The sequence below is a fragment of the Arachis duranensis genome, chromosome 1, assembly GCF_000817695.3.
Source record: "Arachis duranensis cultivar V14167 chromosome 1, aradu.V14167.gnm2.J7QH, whole genome shotgun sequence".
Classification (NCBI taxonomy): domain Eukaryota; kingdom Viridiplantae; phylum Streptophyta; class Magnoliopsida; order Fabales; family Fabaceae; genus Arachis; species Arachis duranensis.
This window is the reverse complement of record NC_029772.3, coordinates 78,087,312-78,094,513: the sequence shown is the minus strand read 5'-3', so window position 1 is coordinate 78,094,513 and position 7,202 is coordinate 78,087,312. Positions and strand designations below refer to the sequence as shown.

Here is a 7,202-nt window from a genome sequence, read left to right as displayed (position 1 = left end):
TACATTCCTTGCTATTTACGTTTTTCGCCATTTGAATTTCTGCAATTCTCAATTTAATTTGGCTTAGTTCAACAACAACACTCCTCTAATTAAAGTTGCTCAACCAATTAGTCCTTGTAGGATTCAACCTCACTCTATTGTGAGTTTTTACTAGACGACAATTCGGTATACTTGCCGAGGAAAATTTGTTGAGAGACAGATTTTCATGCATCAAGTTTATGGCACCGTTGCCGGGGATTGATTATGCATTGACAATGATTAAATTGGAGGATAACTAGATTGGACACTTTTCTTTTCTTTTGTTAATTAGTTTTTGTTTCAGTTTGTTTATTGCTATTCTCTGCAATTTAAGCTGTTTTTCCTTGTTTATTTACTTTCTAGTACACTAATTCACTAACTATTTGATCAATTGCACTAACCACTCTTAACTAGACGTGACTTCTCCATTTATTGTCTGCTTGTCATTTGCTGAGTGTGTGATAGGTAGAAGAGGAGGAGCCTCAACTTCTTTTGATAGTGAACTTGAGAGGACCTTCCTTAGGCTAAGGACAAAAGCAAGAGGTAAAGGCATAGCTGGTGAAGAAAAGTTGAAAGAAGATCTAGACATTGCTATGGAGGAAAGAGTTCACAATCATGTTGGAGAGGGTGCTGGCAATCATGCTGGGCAGGAGAGAAGGGTATTAGGCTCCTATATTAATCCCAATCCTAGGAACTGTGGGAGCAACATCCTAAAGTCAACCATTCATGCCAATAACTTTGAGCTAAAAACACAGCTCATCACCCTTATTCAAAATAATTGCTCATTTGGAGGAAGTGCCCAGGAAGATCCCAACCAACATCTGACCACATTCTTGAGAATATGTGATACTGTGAAGTCTAATGGTGTTCATCCTGATACTTATAAATTGCTTCTGTATTCCTTTTTTTCTCAGGGATAAAGCATCAAAGTGGCTAGAGTCCTTTCCTAGGGAGAGTTTGACAACATGGGAAGATATGGTGAATAAATTCCTAGCAAGAATTTACCCTCACCAAAGAGTTAACAGGTTGAGGGCTGAGGTACAAACATTCAAACATCAAGATGGTGAAACTCTCTATGAAGCTTGGGAGAGATACAAGGAATTGACAAGAAAGTGCCCTCCAGATATGTTCAATGAATGGATACAACTGCATATTTTCTATGAAGGTCTGTCACAAGAATCAAAGAAAGCCTTAGATCAATCTTTAAAAGGCTCTCTCAACAAGAAGAAGACAATTGAAGAGGCTATAGATGTCATAGAAACTGTAGCCAACAATGAATACTTCTATGCCTTTGATAGAAGCACTGACGTTAGGATTTTTTCTAGTAAAGAATTTTATAAAAATATTCGCGTTGTAGATATAGCTTCTAAACTAACAGAAATCCCTTCGTACAAAAGTTTTAGTTGTCACAAGTAACAAACCCCTAAATAAATTAATAACCGAGTATTTAAACCTCGGGTCGTCTTCTCAAGGAATTGCAGGGAGGTATGTTCTTATTATTTTTGGAATTTGGACAATGAGCACAAGTATATTTTCAAAGCAATGAAAATAAATAACTGTAAAATAGACTCTTGGCAAGGTATGAAGAACTGGAAGTCCTATCCTAGTTATCCTTATCAATTATGATGAGAATTGGATTTTTCTCCCACCTTGTTAACCTCTAACTATGAAGGTAAGTTAAGTGGATGAATTAATTCGAATCCTCAAGTCCCAGTCTTTCCTTTGGAAAAGTTAGAGTTATTGGATCTCGAATCAATTCTTGAAGAATTTCAATTTTCAATCAACAATGAGTTTGATAACTCTAGAGTCACCAATTATTTAACCAAAGCCAAAAGGGAAACTATCTAAATTAAATAAAAAGCATTCATAAATAAAACAATCATAAACTGAAATACCTCAAATAACATTAATTAAGAAAATCAATCCAAACATGGAACATTGAAAATAAATAAATACAAAGAACATTGAACCTGGGATTGAGAGTCACTCCTAAAACTAAGAGAAGTCCTAAATCCTAATCCTAAGAGAGAGGAGAGAACCACTCTCACTAAAAACTACATCTAAAACCTAAAATTATGAGTTATGAAAGCATGATCTGAATGGATTCAATTCCTCTACTTTATAGCCTCTAATCTGAGTTTTCTGGGCCGAAAATTGGGTCGAAAACAGCCCAGAAATCGCTGGAGAAGAAATCTGCCACGCTAGTTTTTCGTCACTGCGACGCGGCCGCATGGAGCACGCGGTCGCATCGCCTAGCGTCAGGGCAATTATGGCATATTATATATCAAATCGAAGCCCCGGACGTTAGCTTTCCAACGCAACTGGAAGCGCGTCATTTGGACCTCTATAGCAAAAGTTATAACTGTTTGAGTGTGAAGAGGTCAGGCTGGACAGCTTTGCAGTTTCTCCAACTTCTTGTATTCCTTCCACTTTTGCATGCTTCCTTTCCATCATCCAAGCCATTCCTGCCCTATAATATCTGAAAACACTTAACACACATATCAAGGCATCTAATGGTAATAAGAGAGGATTAATAATAAGCAAATATAAGATCAAAGAAGCATGTTTTCAATCATAGCACAAAATCAGGAAGGAAAATGTAAAACATGCGAATTGTATGAATAAGTGAGTAAAGAGTTGATAAAAACCACTCAATTGAGCATAAGATAAACCATAAAATAGTGGTTTATCAAGCACCAATAGAAGGGTGATGAAATTGAATCACATGGATGCAATACTAGCTCAAAACAAGTTGATTACCAAGCAATTGGCAGACCTCACCAAGCAGATGGAGAGGAACCAAGTTGCAGCAATCAATACTTAACCACCAGCTCAAGAAGAGTTGAATGTAGAGGAATGAGATGATTGGGTGTAAGCCAATTATGTTGGAAACTCCTCAAGAAAACCTTATGATCCACACTCAAGAACCTATGATCCTGGTTGGAAGAACCACCCAAACTTTTGGTAGGGAAACCAACAAAACTAGAACCAAGATAATAGACCTCACAACTTCAACCTCATAGAACCAACTTCTGTGTTCCAATTCTTCTTATTCTCTCTCTACCTCATTCCTCTATTCTCCTTTTCTTCTGACACATCAAGGAATCTCTATACTGTGACATAGAGGATTCCACTACTCCCTTTTGTTCTCTTCTTTTTCATATGAGCAAAAATAGGGATAAAAACATTCTTATTGAAGCTGATCCTAAACCTAAAAAGACTCTGAAGAAGAAGCTAAGAGAATCTAAAGCACAACACTCTGGAGAGGACCTTACAGAGAATTTCAAAATAGAAACAGACATGGCAGCCAAACCCAACAACAATGCTAGAGATGCAAGGAAGATGCTTGGTGACTATACTGCACCAACTTCCAACTTCTATAGAAGAAACATCTCAATTCCTGCCATTGGAGCAAACAACTTTGAGCTTAAGCCTCAATTAGTTTCTCTAATGCAGTAGAATTGCAAGTTTCATAGACTTCCATCGGAAGATCTTCATCAGTTCTTAGCTGAATTCTTGCAAATCTGTGATACTGTTAAGACCAATGGGGTTGATCCTGAGGTCTAAAGACTTATGCTTTTCCCTTTTGCTGTAAGAGATAGAGCTAGAACATAGTTAGACTCACAACCTAGAGAAAGCCTAAACTCTTGGGACAAGTTGGTCAATGCTTTCTTGACCAAATTCTTTCCACCTCAAAAGATAAGCAAGCATAGAGTGAAAGTCCAAACCTTCAAACAGAAGAAAGGTGAATCCCTCTATAAAGCTTGGGAAAGATACAAGCAATTAACCAAAAGGTGTCCTTCTGATATGCTTCCAGAATGGAGCATCATATGTATATTCTATGATGGTCTGTCTAAATTGTCCAAGATATCATTAGACCATTCTGTTGGTGGATCTCTTCATCTGAAAACCCCTGCAGAAGCCCAGGAACTCATTGAGATGGTTGCAAATAACTAGTTCATGTACACTTCTGAAAGAAATTATGTGAATAATGGGATGACTCAGAAGAAAAGAGTTCTTGAGATTGATACTCAAAATGCCATATTAGCTCAGAACAAAATATTGACTCAGTAAGTCAATATGATTTCTCAGAATCTGACTGGATTGCAAGCTGCATCTGGCAGTGCGAAAGAAGCCTCCTCTGAAGGAGAAGCTTATGACTATGAAAATCCTGCAATGGAAGAGGTGAATTACATGGGGGAATCCTATGGAAACACTTATAATCCTTCATGGAGGAATCATCCAAATTTCTCAGGAAAGGATCAACAGAAGCCTCAACAAGGCTTTAATAACAATAATGGTGGGAGAAATAAGTTTAGCAATAGCAAACCTTTTCCATCATCTTCTCAGCAACAGACAGAGAATTCTGAGTAGAGCCTCTCTGGCCTAGCAAACATAGTCTCTAATCTATCTAAGGCCACTCTCAGTTTCATGACTGAAACAAGGACCTCCATCAGAAATTTGGAGGGACAAATGGGTCAGCTGAGTAAAAGAGATACTGAAACTCCTCATAGTACTCTCCCAAGCAATATAGAAGAGAACCCCAAAAGAGAGTGCAAGGCCATAACCACATCCAAAGTGGCCGAACCTGTAGAGAGTAAAAAGGCAGTGATTCCCAGTGAGGAAGACCTCAAGGGACGTCCACTGACCAATAAGGAGTTCTCTATTGAGGAACCAAATGAATTTGAGGCTCATGCAGAGACCATAGAGATTCCACTGAACTTACTATTGCCATTCATGAGCTCTGATGAATATTTTTCCTCTGAAGAGGGTGAAGACATTTTTGAAGAGCAAGTTGCTCTGTATCTGAGAGCAATCATGAAGCTGAATGCCAAGTTATTTGGTAATGACACTTGTAAGGATGAACCTCCATTGCTCATCAATGAACCGAATACATGGATTCAGCAGACATTGCCTCAAAAGAAACCAGATCCCAGAAAGTTCTTAATACCTTGCACCATAGGCACCATGACCTTTGAAAAGGCTCTGTGTGACCTGGGGTCAGGTATCAACCTCATGCCACTCTCTGTAATGGAGAAACTAGGAATTTTTGAGGTACAAGCTGCAAGAATCTCACTAGAGATGGCAGACAAATCAATGAAACAGGCTTATAGATTTGTAGAGGATGTCTTAATGAAGGTTGAAGGCATTTACATCCCTGCTGACTTCATAATTCTAGACACTGGGAAGGATGAGGATGAATCCATTATCCTTGGAAGACCCTTCCTAGCCACAGCAAGGGCTGTGATTGATGTGGACAGAGGAGAGTTAGTCTTTCAATTGAATAAGGGCTACCTTGCATTGTGCTCAAGACTCAAGGATCTTCTTCTGTAAACATGGAGAAGAAGCATGAAAAGCTTTTCTCAATAAAGAGTCAGATAGAGCCCCCACACTCAACTTCTAAGTTTGGTATTGGGAGGCCACAACCATGCTCTGAGCATCTGTGAAGCTCTGTAAGAGCTTCCTGTCAAGCTATTGACATTAAAGAAGCGCTTATTGGGAGGCAACCCAATTTTATTTATCTATATTAATTACTTTTTCATTATATTTTGTAGTGCTAGTCTATGTCTTTTTTAGGTTGATGATCATGTGAAGTCACAAAAATAGCTGCAGAATTAAAGCAGGAATCAAAAACAGCATCAAAAACAGCACACCCTGGAGGACAAGCTTACTGGTGTTCAAACGCTAGTAAGGCTATCAAAGTGGGCGTTTAATGCCCAGTCTGGCACCATTCTGGGCGTTAAATGCCAGAAATAGCGCACAGACTGGCGTTTAATGCCAAAAAAGGGTGTCTGGTGTCTGGCTGGCGTTAAACACTAGTAAGGGTAGCAGAATGGGCGTTTAACACCCAGTCTGGCAGCATTCTGGGCATTAAACACCAGAACTAGCAACCAGACTGGTGTTTAACGCCAAAAATGGGCAGCAGCTAGGTGTTCAACGCCAGAAATGCCACACAGAGGACGTTTAAATGCCAGAAAGGTGCTGGGATGAGAATCCTTGACACCTCAGGATCTGTGGACCCCACAAGATCCCTACCTACCCCAACTCATTCTCACTCTTCTTTACACCTTTCCATAACACCCTTCTCCAAACACCATTCACCTATCAAATCCTACCCTCTTTCCCATAACCTCTTCACCACTCATATCCATCACTATTTTCCATCATACAACCCACCTACCCCCACCCACTCAAATTCAAACCATTTTCCTCCCAAACCCAACCCCTATCACACGGATTCCCTCTCCCTCTTACCCTATATATACCCCGCCTTACTCCTTCATTTTCACACATCACAAACACTCCAAACCCCCCTTGGCCGAACCACTCCTCTACCTCCATCTCCTCCATTTCTTCTTCTTCTACTTCTGTCTTTTTTCTTTTGCTCGAGGATGAGCAAACCTTTTAAGTTTGGTGTGGAAAAAGCATTGCTTTTTTTTTCATAACCATTAATGGCACCTAAGGCCAGAAAAACCTCTAGAAAGAGGAAAGGGAAGGCAATTGCTTCTACCTCCGAGTCATGGGAGATGGAGAGATTCATCTCAAAGGTCCATAAAGACCACTTTTATGAAGTTGTGGCCAAGAAGAAGGTGATCCCCGAGGTCCCCTTCAAGCTCAAAAAGAGCAAATATTCGGAGATCCGACAAGTGATTTGAAGAAGAGGTTGGGAAGCTCTCACCAACCCCATCCAACAAGTCGGAATCTTAATGGTTCAAGAGTTCTATGCTAATGCATGGATCACTAAGAACCATGATCAAAGTGTGAACCCGAACCCAAAGAATTGCCTCACAATGGTTCGGGGGAAATAGTTAGATTTCAGTCCAAAAAATGTGAGGTTGGCATTCAACTTGCCAATGATGTAAGGAGATCTTCATCCTTTCACAAGAAGGGTCAACTTTGATCAAAGGTTGGACCAAGTCCTCATGGACATCTGTGTAGAAGGAGCCCAATGGAAGAGAGACTCCAAAGGCAAGCCGGTTTAATTGAGAAGGCTTGACCTCAAACCCATGGCTAGAGGATGGTTAGAGTTCATCCAATGCTCTATCATTCCTACTAGCAACCGATCCGAAGTAACCGTGGATCAGGCTATCATGATCCATAGCATCATGATTGGAGAGGAAGTAGAAGTTCATGAGATCATACCTCTAGAACTATACAAGGTGGCTGACAAGCCCTCCACTTTG

General features: G+C 39.9%; 1 non-coding gene across 1 annotated transcript; it reads right to left on the bottom strand.

Annotated features, from left to right (window-relative positions):
• Positions 1-1,041: 1,041 nt before the first annotated feature.
• LOC127743128 (small nucleolar RNA R71) lies at positions 1,042-1,148 on the bottom strand. The gene has a single exon (XR_008004436.1). It is a non-coding gene; the product is annotated as a small nucleolar RNA R71 (small nucleolar RNA).
• Between the last annotated feature and the right edge of the window lie 6,054 nt (positions 1,149-7,202).